Source organism: Elephas maximus, chromosome 5 (assembly GCF_024166365.1).
Source record: "Elephas maximus indicus isolate mEleMax1 chromosome 5, mEleMax1 primary haplotype, whole genome shotgun sequence".
In the NCBI taxonomy this organism is placed as follows: Eukaryota; Metazoa; Chordata; class Mammalia; order Proboscidea; family Elephantidae; genus Elephas; species Elephas maximus.
In genome coordinates, this window is record NC_064823.1 from 150,814,398 (window position 1) to 150,835,902 (window position 21,505).

The window sequence follows — 21,505 nt, forward strand, 5'->3', positions numbered from 1 at the left end:
TCTCTACTCTATTCACGTCATTAAGGTTGATTCTACTTCGAGGAGGCAGCTCTTCCTCAGTCATACTTTGAATGTGTTACAACCTGTGGGACTTATTTTCCAGCACTATATTAGACAATGTTCTGCTACTATTCATAAGGTTTTCACCGGCTTATTTTTTCAGAGGTGGACTGTCAGGTCCTTCTTCCTAGGCTGTCTTAGTCTGGGAGCTCTGTTGAAACCTGTCGACCATCAGTGACCCTGCTGGTATTTGAATACCAGTGGCATAGCTTTCAGCATCACAGCAAAACACAAGCCACCACAATATGAAAAACCGACAGATGCGTGGGGTTATTCATAATAGTCACACTGAAATGCCCTTTAACATTTCAGTGGAAAAACTGTTGTATATTCATACAATGGGATGCTATATCTCAATAAGAAGGAATGAACTACTGAGGCACACAATACCATAGATGAATCTCAAAAACGTTATGCTGAGGAAAAGAAGCCAGACACAAAAGAGTGCATGCTGTATAATTCCATTTACAAGAAGGCAAAACTAATTTATGGTGATAGAAATTAGAACAGTGTTTACCTATGGGGCTTAGGGATTGATTCAAATGGCACAAGAGAGTTTCTGATGAAAACCTTCTGAATCTAGATTTGGATGTTGTGACCTGAGTAAAAAATTGTCAAAACTCATCAAATTGTGCACTTAGTATAAAAACAAAACCAACCCAGTGCCGTCAGTAGGCAGGATTCTAAGACGACTCTCATGACCTTGCCCCTCTGATGTTACACCAAAAGAAAACCAAAAAAACGAACCTACTTCCATTGAGTTGATTCTGACTCATAGCGACACTATAGGGCAGAGTAGAACTGATCCATACAATTTCCAAGGAGTGCCTGGTGGATTTGAACTGCTGACCTTTTGGTTAGCAGCCAGAACTTTTAACCACTACACCACCAGAGTTTCATGGTTATATTAAATACAAAAAGGTGTTCGTGTACAGTAGAGACAACCTGTGATCAATTTAGTGTATATTTTCTCTTAAATATGTGGTGTCATATTATATGTATCATATGAAATCCATTATACATTACATTGATTCACATGATCACCCCACGAACATTTACCAGTTCCTGTTTGACTTAACTGCAACAGGTTTTTTTTTTTTCTTTTATTCTGTACGAGGAGCCCTGGTTGAGCAGTGGTTAAAGTCCTAGGCTGTTAATCAGAGGGTTGGTAGTTAGAGCCCACCAGCTGCTGTATGGGAGAAAGATGTGGGAGTCTGCTTCTGTAAAGACTTATAGCTTTGGAAACCTTATGAGACAATTCTACTCTTATATATAGAGTTGCTATCAGTTGGAACTGGCTTTACAAAGGGGTTTGTTTTTTGGTATTCTGTACAACTGATGGTGCAGTGGTTCAGCGCTTGGCTGCTAATCGAAATGTTGGTAGTTCGAATGTACCCAGCCACTCCACAGGAGAAAGACAAGGCAGTCTATTCCCATGAAGATTACAGCCAAGAAAAGCCTATGGAGAAGTTCTACTCTGTCACATGGGGTAACTATGGGCGGTAATTGACCTGACAGCACCTAACAACACTATTCTGGACACGTCACTGTAGCCTGTGGTAGAGAGAACGTGGTAAAAAATAGACAAAAAGACCTTATACCTTCCTTTACAGAGCTCAGAGACTAATATAAATTGCAGGTTTTTAAAAAGCTGTACTATCATTCAGATGTTTCACTGAATATTATTTATACCTAACTCTGTTTGCATCCATGTTTTAAGAAAACTTGTGTGTGTGTGTGTGTGTGTGTATGTATGCAACCCCACTCTGCATTTTCTAGGTTCTTTCATGCATTAGTAGCCTGTTAGCACCTTCTTTAAGATAGTCACATCCTTGGGAATGGGATACATATCACAACAGGGAATAGTTTTTATATTCCTACAGTTAGCACAGTCTCACGCATCTATCAGCTTGTCATACTGTGGTGGCTTTCATGTTGCTGTGATGCTAGAAGCTATGCCACCAGTATTTCAAATGCCAGCAGAGTCACCCATAGTGGAGAGGCTTCAGCTGAGCTTCTAGATTAAGACAGACTAGGAAGAAGGATCTTGCAGTATACTCCTGAGAAGAATTAGTCAGTGAAAACATTACAAATAGCAGCATAACATTGTCTGACATAGTGCTGGAAGATGAGCCTTTCAGGTTGGAAGCCACTCAAAATACTACTGAAGAAGAGCTGCCTCTTCGAACTAGGATTGACCTTAATGTTGTAGATGGAGTCAAGTTTTGGGAACATTCATTTGCTGATGTGACATGACTCAAAATGAGAAAAAACAGCTGCAAACATCCATGAATAATCGGAACATGGAATGTACAAAGTGTGAATCTAGGCATTAGTGATCTGAAATGGATTGGTAGTGGCCATTCTGAATCAGACAAGCATATGGACTACAATGCTGGGAATGACAAATTGAAAAGGAATGGCATTACATTCATCATCACAAAGAACATTTCAAGATCTATCCTGAAGTACAACACTGTCATTGGTAGGAAAATAACCATGTGCCTACAAGGAAGACCAGTCAATATAACTATTATTCAAACTTACACACAAATCACTAAGGCTAAAGACAAAGAAATTGAAGATTCCTACCAACTTCTTCACTCTAAAATTGATTGAACATGTAATCAAGATGCATTGATAATTACTGGTGATGAGAATGTGAAAGTTGGAAACAAAGAGGGGAGCAGTGGTTGGAAAATATGGCATTGGTGATAGAAACAATTCTGGAGACCACTTGATAGAACTTTGCCAGACCAATGACTTCTTTATTGCAAAAACCTTTTCACAATAACATGAACGGCAAATATACATGTGGACATCACCAGATGCAGGATACAGGAATCAAATCAACTACATCTGTGGAAAGAGGTGATGGAAAAGCTCAATACCATCAGTCAGAACAAAGCCAGAGGCCCACTGCAGAACAGACCATCAACTGCTCATACGCAATTTCAGGTGGATGCTGAAGAAAATTAGAACAAGTCCATGAGAGCAAAAGTACGACCTTGAGTATATCTTGCCTGAATTTAGAGACTATCTCAAGAATAGATTTGACACACTGAACACTAAATGATAAAAGACCAGCCAAGTTGTGGAATGACATCAAGGACATCACACACGAAGAAAGCAAGAGGTCATTGAAAAAACAGGAAAGAAAAAGAAGACCAAAATTGATGTCAGAAGAGTCTGAAGCTTGCTCTTGAATGCAGAATATCTAAAGCGAAATGAAGAAGTAAAACAGTTCAAGGGAAGATTTCAAAGGGCAACTTGAGACAAAGTATTATAATGAAATGTGCAGAGGCCTGGAGTTGGAAAACCAAAAAGAAAGAACAAGCTTGGAACTTCTCAAGCTGAAAGAACTGAAGAAAATATTCAAGCCTTGAGTTGCAATATTGAAGGACTCTGTGGAGAAAAGACAGGAAAGAAAGAAAAGACCAAAATGGATGTCAGAAGAGACCCTGAAACTTGCTGTTGAACGTAGAGTAGCTAAAGCAAAAGGAAGAAATGATGAGGTAAAACGGTAGAACAGGAGATTTCAAAGGGCAGCTTGAGAAGACAAGTATTATTTATTGTCCAGCTTTTGCATGCAAAGAACCAACTCAATGGCACCTACAATCACCATCAACAACAATGGGGCAAATGTTAAACAATGCAGGAAACATCAAAAAAGGATGGACGGAATACACAGAGTCATTGCATCAAAAAGAAATCAGTAGGTAGCATGTGATCAGAACTGATGGTACTGAATGAAGATGTCCAAGCTACCTTGAAAGTATTGGTGAAAAACAAGGCTCGAGGAATTGACAGAATATCAACTGAGATGTTTCAACAAAGGATGCAGTGCTGGAGTTGCTCACTTGTCTATATCAAGGAATTTCAAGGCAGCTACCTGGCCAACTGGCTAGAAAAGATATATATTTGTGACCAATTCCAAGAAAGGTGATTAAACTGAATAGGGAAATTCTTGAACAATACCATTAATGTCACACACAGGTAAAATTTTGTTGAGGATCATTCAAAAGTGTTTGTAGCAGTACATTGACAGAGAACTGCCAGAAATTCAAGCAGTATTCAGAAGAGGACATGGAGCCAAGAATATTGTTGATGATGTCAGATAGGTTTTCACTGAAAGCAGAGAGCACCAGAAAGAGGCTTACCTGTGGATGCAAAGGCATTCCACTGTGCGTATCATAACAAATTATGGATAACATTGTGAAGAATGGGAATTGCAGAACAATTAATTGTGCTCATGAGGAACCTGTATATTGACCAAGAGGCTGTCATTCAAACAGAACAAGAGGATACTGTGTGATTTAAAATCAAGAAAGGTGTGTGTCAGGGTTGTATCTTTTCACCATACTTATTCAATCTGTATGTTGAGCAAATAATCCAAGAATCTGGACTATATGAAGAAGAATGTGGCATCAGGATTGGAGGAAGACTCACTAGCAACCTGCCTTATGCAGATGACAAAACTTCGCTTGCTGAAGGTGTAGAGGACTTGTAGCACTTACTGATAAAGGTCATAGACTACAGCCTTCAGTATGGACTACACCTCAACAGAAAGAAAACACAAATTCTTACAGCTAGACCTATAAGCAACATCATGGTAAGTGGAGAAAAGATTGAAGTTGCCAAAGATTTCATTTTACTTGAATCCACAATCAACACCCATGAAAGCAGCAGCTGAGAAATCAAAAGATGCTTCGCGCTGTGCAAATCTGCTGCAAAGGACCTCTTTAAAGTTTTAAGAAGCAAAGATTTCACTTTAAGGATTAAGGTGCACTTGCCTCAAGCCATGGTGATTTCAATTGCCTCATATGCACGTAAAAGCTGGAAAGTGAATAAAGAAGATTTAGGAATTGATACCCTTGAATTATGGTGTTAGCAAAGAACATTGACTATACCGTGGACTGCCGGAACAACCAACGAATCCGTCTTGGAAAAAGTACAGCCAGAATGCTCCTTGTGCTGTGTACCCATAGAAATATCTCCAAGAAATCCCAGGATTCCACCCAACATTTTTTACAAATCACTGATTCACTTTATTCAGTTGAGAAACTAGGACCCAGGAAGGCAAAAATTACTTGCTGAAGGTCGCCCAGCTAATTAGCAGCAGGGCTGGCAGCAGAGTGCAGGCCTTTGATTCTCAGCCCAGTTGCCACTTCTAACACAGGCAGTCCCTGGATTACAAACTAGTTCCTTCCTAAATCTGTTTTTAAGTCAAATTTGTGCATAGTTCCAACAATTAGATACACTTCACATCTAATGTCAGTTAGGGAAATGTTTGTCTCAGTATATAGTATACATTTCTATGCACAAAAAGCATTAAAGAAACACTTCCAGATACACTAAAACATCTTTAACATAATAATACAGTATAATATTAATAACGTTTTGATGCAGGTAGCAAAGTAGCACCCATTTGAACCATTGTGTGTACCTTCTCCTCAGTTGAAGAGATACTTACAGGGCATATGCTACCCAAAGTACTCGAAAGATTCTGTTCTGTAAAATCTTTGAGACCAATTAGATACTTTATTGCAGACTCTGAACTAAAAAAATCTGTGTTTTACCACTGGGCAGGAATTCCTGCTGGTTTTGAACCCACTGCAGCAGAGGCAGGGAGCATTAAGGGTGTGGTTAGGATGGTGCTGGGCCAGATGGGTCATTCCCCCGATCAACTCCTCACTAGGCCTATGGATCGCAGACACCAACTATGAGGCCCCTGCTTCTGTTTGCAAGGGAAAAAGTGCCACTCAGGATGTGCTAACAGTGAGACCGGGGTGCAAGGATTGGGCAGAAGATGCTTAAGGAAATCCAAGTCTGAAGTTATCCACGGACCCCTGGAAATCATATGGACATACAGACTTCAGGAATCTAAGATTGCCCCCAACCCCTTCCTCCTACCAAAAGGCCAAGAACCACTGCAGTAGTGAAACCCCACACGTGTTGGGTAGAGGAAACAGAAGCCCAGAGATGTGCTGGATGGCTTCACTGCACAGCACACAGGGCCCTGCGGGATGGGGTGGGGCAGAGCTGGTAAGAGGGTGCCACAGAGGCTCAGCCGTGTGGCCAGCGAGGCGCACTGACTGGTTATACTTGGAACACACATAGAGGGTGGCGCTCGCATCACTGCCACCAGCCGTCACCACCTGCAAGTGCATGGTGTTCGGGCCCCTGGGCTTCCACCAAGGCTGCACTTTTGCCACGTGCTTAGGTGCCACAGCGGGTCCTTGGGTGGTCGCTGGCGGCAGGTGGGCCGCTGCAACATAGTGCACCCAGTCTCAGGTCATAGCAGCTAGTGGAGAGCCTACATGAACCAGCCTTTCCTGGAGCTCAGAAAGGTGGGCCCCACCTTCCACATTGCCCGAGCACTGCTCTTCAGCTCCACATGGTGGAACTGGTCAATTAGCACTCTTCAAAGTGAGCAGCCGCCCACTCTAGGCTGCGCATCCAATAGTGATGAGTTTTGCAGCCCTGGACTTTTCAATGGGCGAAGGCCATAGAAAGTAGGAAGGCTAGAGTGTCTTGAAGAGCCCTGCCCCTCATCCTTTTCTGGCTTTCTCAGTTTTTTCCGCCATAGGCTTCATGGAGTTTGGTATGGTAACTACAGTTTGTATGTAAGTCAGATATTCATAACCTGGGACTACCTGTACCTAGGTGTTGAAGTATTTTTAAAAACTAATGTCTGACTTTGAGGCACCAGGCTCCTCTGGAATCACAACTGAATTATGTGGGGCACGTGAAGTTTCCTGAAAATCCCAAAGAAAACAAAGAGAAATTGTGAAAGCACTCTGGGACTTACTGCAAACAATTGAAATTCTTCTCAGATAAATATGAGGATGAAAAGGCCAAGACAAGTGGAGTTTTGAAAAGAGGAGAAATGAAAAGTGAAGTCTGAAAGCTTTACAGATGTCGATATTCAGCCAAGAAGACTTAGTTCCAGAAGAAGAGAAAAGCTGTGTTACTGAGCACATACCAGTTTGGTTCCAGTGTAAATGCTCAGTCTGACTCTGATTCGACCTAGTGTGTTGGACGAATATTTCAGAGGTTCCTATGGAGTTGAAGGACTTTAGAGGTCACTGGGGCCCATCTGGTGCACTGGTGCTGCAGTGGTTAAGATCTTGGCTGCTAACCAAAAAGTCCTCCCTCCCCTGCCCCCAGAGAGTGCAACGGTTAAGCTCAGCTCCTAACCAAAAAGTTGAGAGTTCAAATCCACTAAGGGGCCTCAAGGAGGAAAGACCTGGCAATCTGCTCCCATAAAGATTACAGCCGAGAAAACCCTATGAGGTGGTTCTACTCTACCACACAGACTCCTATGAGTCAAAAACAACTATGTATATTTTGGAGCCCCGGTGGCACAGTGATTAAGAGCTCAGCTCCCAACCAAAAGGTCGACAGTTCAATCCACCAGCCACTCCTTGGAAACCCTTTGGGGCAGTTCTACTCCAACCTGTAGGGTTGCTATGAGTCGGAATCAACTCAAAGGCAATGGGTATATATATTTTACAATATGTAAATACACACACACACATATATTTATCTTATAGAGAGAGAGAGCCATCACTTTCTGTGAACCTAAATTCATCTTATTTAATTCTTCCAACAAACCACTGAGGTAGACAGGATTATCACCATTTAACAGATGAGAAAAATGAAGCTCAGAAAGGCTAGCTGATTGACCCCACAATGTACAACCAGCAATGGCAGAACTGGAATGTGACCCCAGGTCTGAAAACCTGGAGTTCTTTCTATGAGGCTGAGACTACTTAAAAAAAAAAAACAAAAAAACCTGTTGCTGTTGAGTCGATTCACTCATAGCAGCCCTGTAGGGCAGAGTAGAACTGCCTCATAGGGTTTCCAAGGATTGACTGGTAGATTTGAGCTGCCCATCTTTTAGTTAGCAGCTGAGCTCTTAACCACTATGCCACCATGGCTCCAGAGATCACTGTTGTTATTGTTGTTAGGTTCCGACTCATAATCACCCTGTGCACCACAGAACAAAACACTGCCCGGTCCTGTGCCATGCTCACAATCATTGTTATGCTTGAGCCCATTGTAGCAGCCAGTGTCAATACATCTTGTTAAGGGTCTTCATCATTTTCGCTGAGCCTCTGCTTTACCAAGCATGATCTCCTTCTTCAGGGATTGATCCTTCCTGACAACATGTCCAAAGTATGGAAGATGCAGTCTTTCCATCCTTGCTTCTAAGGAGCATTCTGGTTGTACGTAGTCCAAGACAGATTTGTTCGTCCTTTTCGCAGTCCATGGTATATTCAATATTCTTCAACACCACAATTCAAAGGTGTCAATTCTTCTTCGGTCTTCCTTATTCGTTGTCCAGATTTTGCATGCATATGAGGTGACTGAAAATACCATGGCTTGGGTCAGGTGCTCCTTAGTCTTCAAGGTGACGTCTTTGCCTTTCAACCTTCAAAGAGGTCTTTTGCAGCCGATTTGCCCAATGCAATGCATCTTTTGATTTCATGACTGCTGCTTCCATGGCTATTGATTGTGGATTCAAGTAAAATGAAATCCTCAACAACTTCAATCTTTTCTCTGTTTATCATGATATTGCTTATTGGTCCAGTTGTGAGGATTTTTGTTTTCTTTATGTTGCAGTGTAATCCATACTGAAGGCTATAGTCTTCGATCTTCATCAGTAAGTGCTTCAAGTCCTCTTCACTTTCAGCAAGCTAGGTTGTGTCATCTGCATAACACAGATTGTTAATGAGTCTTCCTTCAATCCTGATGCCCTGCTCTTCTTCATATAGTCCAGCTTCTCAGATTATTTGCTCAGCATACAGATTGAATAGGTATGGTGAAAGGAGATCACTAGTATATGCCAATATTCCTGTTTTTCCTCCCTTCTTGGACAAAGAGCGGGGATACATTTTCCAGACTCTCTTACTCAGATAAGGTGAGCTCAGAGACTGATTTCTGGCCAAGAAAAGATAAGCAAAAATAATAGGAGCTTTGCTGGGCCTTACCCTGAATAGCACCTTTCCTCAGCCATTAAAGGAACACAGAAATCTCTGAAGACTTGAAAGAGGATGGAACCACAAGAGGGAAGGAGCTTGGATCCTTGGAATGACTGCACAGAACTAAGCCTCTCCTCCAAGCCACACTTTGCCCTGCCCTCTCACTGAACTGATTCAGATTATGAACCCCTAATAATTTCCAGATAGGACTACAGAGTCATGGATTCAGGAGGTGTTTGGAGAAGGCCTCCTGTAGTTTCTTCAATCAAACACCAGGAGAAAGAAATCTTAATCAAGGTTCCAGACCATTCTTTCCTGCACTATGGCACTATCCTTCAAGGTAGAACTTTAATCGGGTGCATAACTATGAGCTGACCCATGCGTGTGTATTCCAGTCACATTTTTCTATAATTAGCAAAGAACTTTGAGGAGGTAGATATGCTATGCCACCAGATCCCCCACCCCATACACCCTCATTCTTCCAGGGTGCAGGAAGTACTGACAGCTCATAGCTTGCATTTGAGTCTTCCTCCCAAAGATGGCTCTTGGCTGAAGAAAGTCCATCTTGCACAAACTTTAACCTCTTCCCAGGCACATCATTTATCCAATAGCTGGGATATAAAGGCTCAGCCACCTAATCCCATTTCAAGACTTTTTTGTTGTTGTTGTTGAAAATATATACATCAAAACATGCTCTCATTAAAAAATTTCTGCACATATTATTCAGGACATTGGTTACATTCTTCACAGTGTGCTACCATTCTCCTCATTTCTGCTCTAGTTGTTTCACCCTCATTAATTTAGACTCACTGCCTCCCTAAACTTCTCATCCATGCTTTACAGTTACTGTTGTCCATTTGGTCTCATATAGATAATTTTTTAGAAGAGTGCAATACTTAAGGGTGACATTATAATTTGAGCTAAACAGTTTTATTTTTATTTTTTAGTTTAAAGATGATTTCAGGGGATAGTTTCATTTCAAGGTTTGAAGAGTATTCCAGGTAAATAGTCTCAGGGGTTCCTCCAGCTTCAATGGGTCTAGTAAGTCTGGATTCTTTAGGAACTTGAAGCTCTGTTCCACATTTTTCTTTCTGTCAGGACCCATCTATTGCGCCCAGATTGAAACATTCAGTAATGGTAGCTGGATGCCATCCAGTTCTTCAAGTCTCGTATGAGAGGTGGCAGTGGCTCATGGAGGGATTTAGTCCTTTAGTTCAGTTGCTTCTCTGATTCCTGGGTTTCCTTCTTCCTCTGTTGCTCCAGTTAATACAGACCAATAGTTGTGTCTTGCATGGCAACTCAAAAGCTTTTAAGCTTCCACACACTATCATTCAATGAGGAGGTAGAACAGAAACTTTAAAAACAATATTATGTCAATTGACTGGATGGTCTCATGAAACCATGACTCTAGTCCTTCAAACAAGAAAACCAGTTCCCTGAAGTGTTTGGTTATGTCTAAGTAGTATCAGACCCCGAAACTCATTTTTTTTTTAATTGTTGGTTGTTGTTCCAAAATTATTTGGAACATAACATTTGCCAGTTCAAATTTAGGACTTGTTTGAAGGACTATTCCAACTCCAGATCTCTGCTCTGGCATTGGATGAGGCATCTGTTGTCACTGTATCACATACAAATATCTCTCCTCAATCCTGGTACAAACACCAGAGAATCCAAACTTTGGAATTAAAATAATAATAATATATTTCTAAAAGCATGACCTTCAGATAATTGATGAATAATTTATTCTATGAAAGAAGATGCACTAATCTATGGGCTGTGACTAGCAGGTTGGAGATATAATGTCGTCGTTATTATTAGTTGCTGTCAAGTTGGTTCCGACTCAGTGACTCTGTGTGCAACAGAAAGAAATGTTGCCAGGTCCTGTGTCATCCTCAAAATCTTTGCTATATTTCAGCCCATTATTGCAGCCACTGTGTCAATCCATCTCCTTGAGGGTCTTCCTCTTTTTTGCTGACCCTTTGCTTTACCAAGCCTGATGTCCTCCTCCAGGGGCTGATCCTGCCTGATAATATATACAAAGTATGTGAGACAGAGTCTTGCTGTCCTGGCTTCTAAGGAGCATTCTGACTGTACATCTTCCAAGATAGATTTGTTGTTTTTCTGGCAGTCCATGGTATCTTCAATATTCTGCACCAACACCATAATTCAAAGGTATCAGTTCTCCTTCAGTCTTCTTTATTCATTGTCCAGCTTTTGCATACATACGAGGCAATTGAAAACACCACGGCTTGAGTCAGGCACATCTTAGTCCTCAAGATGACATCTTTACTTTTTGGCACTTAAAAAGACATTTTGCAGCAGATTTGCCCAATGCAATGCTTTGTTTGATTTCTCAACTACTGCTTTCATGGGTGTTGATTGTGGATCCAAGAAATATGAAACCCTTGACACCTTCAATACATTCTCTGTTTATCATGATGTTGCGTATTGGTCCATTTGTGAGGGTTTTTGTTTTCTTTATATTAAAGTGTAATCAATACTGAAGGCTGTAGTCTCTGAATTTTATCAGTAAGTGCTTCAAGCCCTCCTCACTTTCAGCAAGCAAGATTGTATCACCTGCATATCACAGGTTGACAAAGAGTCTTCCTCCAATCCTGATGCCCCATTCTTCTTCATATAGTCCAGCTTCTCAGATTATTTGCTCAGCATATAGATTGAATAAGTATGGTAAAGGACTACAGTCCTGACACACCCCTTTCCTGATTTTAAGCCATGAAGTATTTCTTTGTTCTGTTTAAACGACTGCATCTTGGTCTGTGTACAGGTTACTCATGAGCACATTAAGTGTTCTGGAATTCCCATTCCTCTCTATGTTATCCACAATTTCTTATCATCCACACAGTCAAATACCTTTGCAAACTCAATAAAACACAAGTAAACATCTCTCTACTATTCTCTGTTTTCAGACAAGATCCAACTGACATCAACAATGATATCTCTTATTTCAGGTCTTCTTCTGAATCCAGCGTGAATTGAACTAAGGTTATTATTAAAAGCTTACTGGAAGGTGTATGTGTGTTTGTACTCATTTACTAATATGGCAAATTCTTATATTAAGTACAGTGTATTTTGGGCTAGAATATCTTAACCTTGAATATGCTGGGCCTTCTATTCCTTCCAGAAACCCTGGTGTCGTAGTGGTTAATTGCTATGGCTGCTAACCAAAAGGTCAGCAGTTGGAATCCATCAGGCGCTCCTTGGAAACTCTATGGGACAGTTCTACTCTGCCCTATAGGGTTGCTATGAGTCGGAATTGACTCGATGGCAGTGGGTTTGGTTTTTTTTTTTTTTGGTCTATTCCTATGCACAACAGAACAAAACACTGCCCGGTCCCGTGCCATCCTTACAATAGTTGTTATGCTTGAGCTCATAGTTGCAGCCACTGTGTCAATCCACCTCATTGAGGGTCGTCTTCTTTTCTGCTGACCCTGTGCTTTGCCAAGCATAATGTCCTTCTCCAGGGACTGATCCTTCCTGACAACCTGTCCAAAGTATGTAAGACCCAGTCTTGCCATCCTTGCTTCTAAGGAGAATTTTGGTTGTACTTCTTCCAAGACAGGTTTGTTCTTTTGGCAGTCCATGGTATATTCAACATTCTTCACCAACACCACAATTCAATTCTTCTTCGGTCTTCCTTATTCATTGTCCAGTTTTCACATGCATGTGATGTGGCTGAAAATACCATGGCTTGGGTCAGGCACACCTTAGTCTTCAAGGTGACATCTTTGCTCTTCAACACTTTAAAGAGATCCTTTGCAGCAGATTTACCCAATGCAATGCATCTTTTAATTTCTTGACTGCTGCTTCCATGGCTGTTGATTATGGATCCAAGTAAAATGAAATTCTTGACAACGTCAATCTTTTCTCCGTTTATCATGATGTTGCTCATTGGTCCAGTTGTGAGGATTCTTGTTTTCTTTATGTTGAGGTGCAATCCATACTGAAAGCTGTGGTCTTTGATCTTCATTAGCAAGTGCTTCAAGTCCTTTTCAATTTCAGCAAGCAAGGTTGTGTCATCTGCATAATGCAGGTTGTTAATGAGTCTTCATTCAATCCTGATGCCTCATTCTTCTTCATATAGTCCAGGTTCTCGGATTATTTGCTCAGCATACAGATTGAATAGATAAGATGAAAGGGTACAACCCTGACGCACACCTTTCCTGTCTTTAAACCAATCACTTTCCCCTTGTTCTGTCCGAACAACTGCCTCTTGATCTATGTAAAGATTCCTCATGAGCACAATTAAGTGTTCTGGAATTTCCATTCTTCACAATGTTACCCATAATTTGTTATGATCCGCACAGTCGAACGCCTTTGCATAGTCAATAAAACACAGGTAAACATCCTTCTGATATTCTCTGCTTTCAGCCAGGATCCATCTGATATTGGCATTGATATCCCTGGTTCCATGTCGTCTTTCCGAAACCAGCCTGAATTTCTGGCAGTTCCCTGTCGATGTATTGCTGCAGTCATTTTTGAATGATCTTCAGCAAAATTTAGATTGAGTGTGATATTAATGATATTGTTCTATAATTTCCACATTGGGTTGGATTACTTTTTTTGGGAATAGGCATAAATACGGATCTCTCCCAGTCAGTTAGCCAGGAAGCTGTCTTCCATATTTCTTGGCATAGATGAGTGAGCAAATCCAGTGTGGCATCTTTTGTTGAAACATCCTCAGTTGATAGTCCATCAATTCCTGGAGCCTTGTTTTACACCAGTGCCTTCAGAGCAGCTTGGATTTCTTCCTTCAGTACCATCAGCTCTTGATTATATGCTATCTCTTGAAATGGTTGAACATTGACTAATTCTTTTTGTTATAATAACTCTGTGTATTCCTTCCATATTCTTTTGATACTTCCTGTGTAGCTTAATATTTTCCCCATAGAATCCTTCACTATTGCAACTTGAGGCTTGAATTTTTACTTCAGTTCTTTCAGCTTGAGAAATGCCGAACGTGTTTTTCCTTTTTGGTTTTCTATCTCCAGCTCTTTGCCCATGTCATTATAATTCTTTAGTTTGTCTTCTTGAGCTGCCCTTTGAAATCTTCTGTACAGTTCTTTTACTTCATCATTTCTTCCTTTTGCTTTAGTGCTCGACATTCATAAGCAAGTTTCAGAGTCTCCTCTAACATCCATCTTGGTCTTTTCTTTCTTTCCTGTCTTCCATTGCTTTCTTCATGTATGATGTCTTTGGTGTCATTCCACAATTCATGCAGTGTTCAGCCACTAGTGTTGAATGCATCAAATCTATTCTTGAGATGGTCTCTAAATTCAGGTGGGATATACTCAAGGTCATATTTTGTCTCTCGTGGACTTGCTCTGATTTTCTTCAGTTTCAGCTTGAACTTGCATATGAGCAATTGATGGTCTGTTCCACAGTCAGCCCCTGGCCTTGTTCTGACTGATGATATTGAGCTTTTCCATCATCTCTTTCCACAGATGTAGTCAATTTGGTTCCTGTGTGTTCCATCTGGAGAGGTCCATGTGTATAGTTGCCATGTATGTTGGTGAAAGAAGGTATTTGCAGTGAAGAAATCACTGGTCTTGCAAAATTCTATCGTTCGATCTCCAGCATTGTTTCTATTACCAAGGTCATATTTTCCAACTACCGATCCTTCTTCTTTGTTTCCAACTTTCCCATTCCTATCATCAGTAATTATGAATACATCTTGATTGCATGTTCGATGAATTTCAGACTGCAACAGCTGAGAAAAATCTTCTATTTCTTCATCTTTGGCCTCAGTGGTTGGTACATAAATTTGAATAATAGTCATATTAACTGGTCTTTCTTGTAGGGGTGTGGATATCATCCTATCACGATAGCTTTGTACTTCAGGATAGATCCTGAAATGTTCTTTTTGGCGATGAATGCAACACCATTCCTATTTAAGTTGTCATTCCCAGCATAGTAGACTATAGGATTGTTTGATTCAAAGTGGCCAAAACCAGTCCATTTCAGCTCATTAATGCCTAGAATATTGATGTTTATATGTTCCATTTTATTTTTGATGATTTCCAGTTTTCCTAGATTCATAATTTGTACATTCCATATTCCAATTATTAATGGATGTTTGCAGCTGTTTCTTCTCATTTTGAGCCATGCCCCATCAGCAAACGAAGGTCCCAAAACCTTTACTCCATCCATGTCATTAAGGTCGACTCTAGTTTGAGGAGGCAGCTCTTCCCCAGTCATCTTTTGAGTGCCTTCCAACCTTGGAGTCTCATCTTCCAGCACTATATAAGACAATGTTCCACTTCTATTCATAAGGTTTTCACTGGCTAATGCTTTTCAGAAGTAGACTGCTGGGTCCTTCTTCTTAGTCTGCCTTAGTCTGGAAGCTCAGCTGAAACCTGTCTCCCACGGGTGGCCCTGCTGGTACCTGAATACCGGTGGCATAGCTTCTAACATCACAGCAACATGCAAGCCCCCACGGTACAACAAACTGTTGTAGCTACTATAGTCCACTATATTATCTTTCAAGTAACTGACTCTCCAGTAAAGATTAAGATATCACAATGAATAATTCCAATATAAAGTGTGGCATGTAGAAAAAAAGAACATGGACTCTAGAATAAGAGGGACTTGCTTTCTAATTCCAGCACTGTTGATTACTAAATGTGTGACTTTTGGCAAGTTTTTCACCTCTCTCAGACACTAGTTTCCTAGGTTATGCTATGAGAAAATGAGATGGCTTATTCAAAGTTTAGTTCCAATGATTAAATAAGAAAAGCATGTAAAATACACCCACACTTTGGGGCACATGGGTGGCCCTCATTAGATGGATCTCAAATGTTAAATAATATTATACATGAATAAATAAAATAAATAGTAGTAATAAAAAACTCTGAGTTGCGTGCATCACTCAATGAAAATTTTGAAGAGAATAACTTAGATTCATCATTGAATAGACAAGTAAGAGGTGCTGTACATTAGAGGATCAATAAAATTGATAAAGATGTATTCGTGAGTTATCAGTTCTGTTATAATTTACAGCTGGCACAATTTAGGTAATTGCTTCATGATTGAGCATACCATCTTATGTTGACCTGGCTGCCAACACCATCTCAGGGTCTAGACATCAGCTTTACCCTCTCTCCTTCTTCTCCATGTCAGTCATTGCTGTGGGAGACCATGGAAATCACAGCAGCTCTCAAAAACATGCCCAAAGCCATGTGCCTCCTGAGTATTTTAGAACTGCCTCAACTTCCCCTGTGCTGGTCAGCCCACTTACCCAGGCTCTGGTAATGATGTTTAGATTCTATATGGGAACAACAGCTGGATCTCAAATACTGTCACTGTTAAACCCTTATTTTTCTTCCCTATCATCAGGATTACCCAGTTCCTCTGAGATCTCTTCTGCAACTCATGAGTACTTTCAGTTTCCGTTCACGTCATATCATTGTGATGATCTATTTATAGGTTCTTATTTTGCATTAATCTATAAATTCTTCAGAATAAATAAAGATGGTGGCTCATTTTTCCCTCAGTTCTCCAGGTCTTTGCATAGGTGCTCTTCAACAGCGATTTCTTCAATGTTGAAGGAAGAGATAGACACTGCACCACTTGTCCCATAAAGGCTAGCTGAGATGGGCTTCTTTGTCTCTGTTCACTTACTTCCTTCTTAAAAAAATGAAAACATGAATTGGAAAACCTTATAAAGCCTAATGTAGTCATAGAGTCCTGGTGGTCCAGTGGTTAAGCACTCCGCTGTTAACCAAAAAGTTGGAAGTTCAAACCCACCCAGTGGTTCTGTGGGAAAAAGACCAGGCAATCTGCTTCTGTAAAAGTTACAGCCAAGAAAACCCTATGGGGCAGTTCTATTCTGTCATGTGGGATCCTTATGAGTTGAAATCAACTTGACAGCACCTAAAAACAACAACAACCTAATCACAAAGGGGACCAAGATGATACAAATGTAAAAACTTTCTTAAAAATAGAAGTTAGCCTGGAGGAGGAGTGTGAAGAAGGAATTTGTTTACTACATTTTCTTTGAGGAGGTCTGTTTCTCTTATTCTCCATCACCCCCATTCAAGTACAAACCTGGACTGGTGCTCCATCATCCTAACAGGTTTACCTACCTCTTCTGGTGCTCTTTTCCAATGTGCTCTTTGCTCTGTAGTCAGAATGGTATTCCCGAAACACAAATCTTGTCATTTCACACATTGCTTGTCCCCTCCTTGGCATGGTGAACATCCTTCCTTGTGTGACCCTGGCCTTTTCAGGGCTCATATTTCACTGCACACTAGCTTTCTTCCCATTTTCCCACTGAGACTCTGCTCCTATTAAGCCCTCTGCCAGAAACCCTCTTCCTCCTAGCTCTACTGCACTCGTTTACACTTATTCAGAAGATTGCAGCATTCACAGCAGAACTTCCATGACCTTTATGAACAGATTTTAAATGCAAGTACCTGGCAGCTGGCACCTCATACTATAAGCCTATTGGATCCATGATGGGGACTCTGTGGTTTTACTCCTGAGGCAAACACAGGGCCCAGAACATAACAGACGCACAATAAATACATGTTTAAGGAAAGAAAGAAAAGGAAGAGGAAGAGGGAGAAGGAAGGGAAGAAAGAAAAAAAATTTTCAAAGACATGTTAAAAGGAGTAAATTGAGGTCATCTCATAACTTTCTACTTTTGTTATACAAACCTGACAGATTTTCACCATACCATGCCACATCTCTGTAGGATTAACTGTCTTTTGGATTCAGTCCAGTTGATTCTGACTTATAGCGACCCCATGTGATAAAATAGAAATGCCCCATGGGGTTTTCTTGGTTGAATTTTTTACAGAAGCAGATTACCAGGTCTTTCTCCCACAGAGCAACTGGGTGGTTTTGAACTACTAGACTTTCGTTTAGCAGCCAACTACTTAACCATTTACCACCTGGATCTTTTTAGAATGCATTATATATTAAAAAAAAAAAAAAAAAACCTTGTGGCTGTAGAGTGGATTCCAACTCATATCAACCCTATAGGATAGAATAGAATTGACCAATAGGGTTTTCAAGGCTGTACATCTTTACAGAAGCAGGCTGTCACATCTTTTTCCTGTGGAGTGGCTAGTAGGCTCGAACAGCCAGCCTTGAAGTAATAAGCTGAATGCTTAACCATTGTGCCACCAGGGCTCCTTGGAATGCATATAAACCAAAATCAAACCCATTGCTGTCGAGTTGATTCCCACTCATAACGACCCTATATGACAGGGTAGAATTGCTCCATAGGGTTTCCAAGGAGCGACTGGTGTATTTCAACTGCCGACCTTTTGGTTAACAGCCCAGCTCTTAACTGCTGCACCACCAGGACTCTAATGCACTGAATATACAGCAGTTAAATTCAATTGGAATTGGAATCCAAAGGGTACCCCCAGTGGTGCTTGGAACTCCATTCTTTCTAGAGCCTGTGGGTCTCTCTTGATCCATGCTCTGATACCCACACAAGCAGTCAGCTCCCTGAAGGACTGAAGAAAATTCTGGGTGTTTCTTTAAAAGAGTAATCATGAAAAGAACAAAAGGCTTATGGATCTACGTGTGCAACCAAGCCAAGCCCTAAAAGAAAGGATAATTTGAATCTAAGTAAAATAGAACTAAATCTGCTATAGCTGACAGAAAAAGCATATTAGTTAATCCTGAAGCAGGAATACATTGAAATATAAAATCTGGTATCTCCATGAAAACTTTGAAGGTCAAAGTTATAAAGGCAACCTCATAGAGAATGTAAAATCTTCATGTTTATGTCATTAATTGCTGAACTCTCATTGCAGAACTTCCAGTTACCCTAGTGAAATGAAGTATTATATAATTTACCTTTGGGCATGGGTGTCACAATGCTTTAAAATAAATAGGGAAATCAATTAGAGTAAAGCTGTTAAAAAATTACTCTGCCAGGAGAAGCTGTATAAAGTGGGAAAAAAAATATTGTTGAGGGATGGGGATGCATTTCTAGGTCAAATATTTATCTCTAATTCAACAATTTATATGGCCCAGTTACTCATGTGTCCATCCATCCATCCATTCCTAGTCTGAATTTCCCTATTTCTGGAGGATTGGATAGACAGGCTAGTGCATTGGAAACTGTACTAGGGCTTGGCCCCAAAGTTTGAGTGAGGAATTTGGATGGCCAAGATTGTTAAATCAATGGGGACCACGTTTGAAAGCCAGAGGCTGAATGAAACAGCAATTCCAAAGGAAACAAAACAGCTTTTGCATGCATGTGAGGTAATTGAAAACACTATGGGACAGGCGGGGCCAAGAGGGCTGACTAGGTAGACGCTACTTCGGATCCCTCTTGCAACAAAGACTCAGAAAAACAAGTGAATCGATCAAATACATGACAATCTATGAACCCTGACCATCAAACACAGATCTAAAGAGTTGACCTGAGTGACAGAGACTGAGAACGAACAACCACGGGGAAGCAGTGACTGTTTTCGGAGCCTGGAGCCAGTGTCCGAGTCAGGAAACCTTGGCGTCAGGCTTTGGACTGGGCGCAGGGGAGCTGAGCACAGCATCCTGAGACGGCGCAAACACGGGGAGCAGCCCTAGCCCCCAGAATTGACCTCAGGGGAAGCCCAGCCTGTGCACGCAGGCAGCTCAGTGATGCGGCTGACAGGAGGAGAAGTCACCGGGAGGCAGCGACTGGTTTTGGAGCCAGGAGTGTGGCGTCCCAGCCGGGGAACCTTGGCGCTGGGCTTTGGACTGGGAGCGGAGGAACTAACCAGGGCTTCGGAGACAGCGCAAGCACAGGACGCTGGCCTGACCCTCGGGAGCAATCTCTACCCAGCCAGCGCACACAGTCGACGAGCCCCTCGGGAATCTCAGATAAAACAGTCATCCCAAGCAAGACAAGTAACTTTGTCTACATTCCAGTGTGCTACGCTCTCCTATTTATCTGAACCCTCCCCTCCCCTTCCCAGGCGGCTTCATTAATATTGGAATTTCCTGAGCCAGAGAGTGAACTGCTCTGCGGTTTTTCTTTCTTTCTTTTTCTTTTTGGTCTTTTCCTAACCCATTCTCCTGGCCTGAGAGAAGCAGCTACAAAAAACCCAGGGACAAAAAATCCTTCCCTGATTGGACTAAAAACACAGAACCAGCTCCAGCCAAGCATATGTGATCCACAGTCTTGCGTTTTCATCCCTACAGGGAACAAGGTGGCTATTATAATGCAAAGGCATTTCTGATAGGGATCTGCCTGTAATTGTTTTAGAGGATTACTGGAAAGACAAGTTTCCCAGGTCTGATATCTCTGCGTATTCAACAGAGCCCTCACTGACCCACAACAGGGAACTGAGGGCTGAAGCTCCCCCCAGACCACCTAGCCTCCTGCCTTAGGGGTCTAAGGAGGGTGACACCTACCAATCTGTAGAGGTACTTGCACTGGGGGCCTAAGGTACAGCTGCAAAGCCAACCCACCAAGGTGCTTTAGGAATAGAGACACACCTACCTCACTGGCACTTGGGGGAAGCCTGTCAGCATCCTGCCTCCCCTGGAGTGTGAACCCCAGCTGCTACTAGAATCTGGTGCACACAACTATCACCACTACTTCTCTAGGTGGATAGGTAAAAGCCTGCACCACACACTTGATGACCCAAAATCAGATTCTACTCAAGAATAGTGAATGGACTCAGGCTTATATATCTGGTAGCAGCCCAAACCAGCTGGTAATAGGACATAAGTGAGTCAAGGGCTACAACAATCAAGACAGTGCAATCTAGTAGCCCATCTACGTATATTGAAAGAAAACAAAACAAGATAAGACTCATTGAGCAAATATAGAATAAATCCCTACAATATCTTAGTGATGGCTCGGAGACAGCAGTCGATATCAGACCACATAAAGAAGCAGACCATGGCTGCTTCTACGACTCCCCAAACTAAAGAATCAAAATCTTTCCTAAATGAAGATGCAATCCTAGAATTGCCAGATACAGAATATAAAAAACTAATTTACAGAATGCTTCAAGACATCAGGGATGACCTCAGAAATGAAATAAGGCAATCTACAGAAAAAGCCAAGGAACACACTGATAAAACAGTTGAAGAACTCAAAAAGATCATTCAAGAACATAGTAGAAAAATTAATAAGTTGCAAGAATCTATAGACAGACAGCATTCAGAAATCCAAAAGATTTAACAATAAAATTACAGAATTAGACAACACAATAGGAAGTCAGAGGAGCAGACTCGAACAATTAGAATGCAGAGTGGGAGATCTGGAGGACCAGGGCATTAACACCAGTATAGCTGAAAAAAAATCAGATAAAAGAATTAAAAAAAAATGAAGAAACCCTAAGAATCATGTGGGACTCTATCAAGAAGAATAACTTGCGTGTGATTGGAGTTCCAGAACAGGGAGGGAGGACAGAAAACACAGAGAAAATAGTTGAAGATCTGCTGACAGAAAACTTCCCTGACATCATGAAAGACGAAAGGAT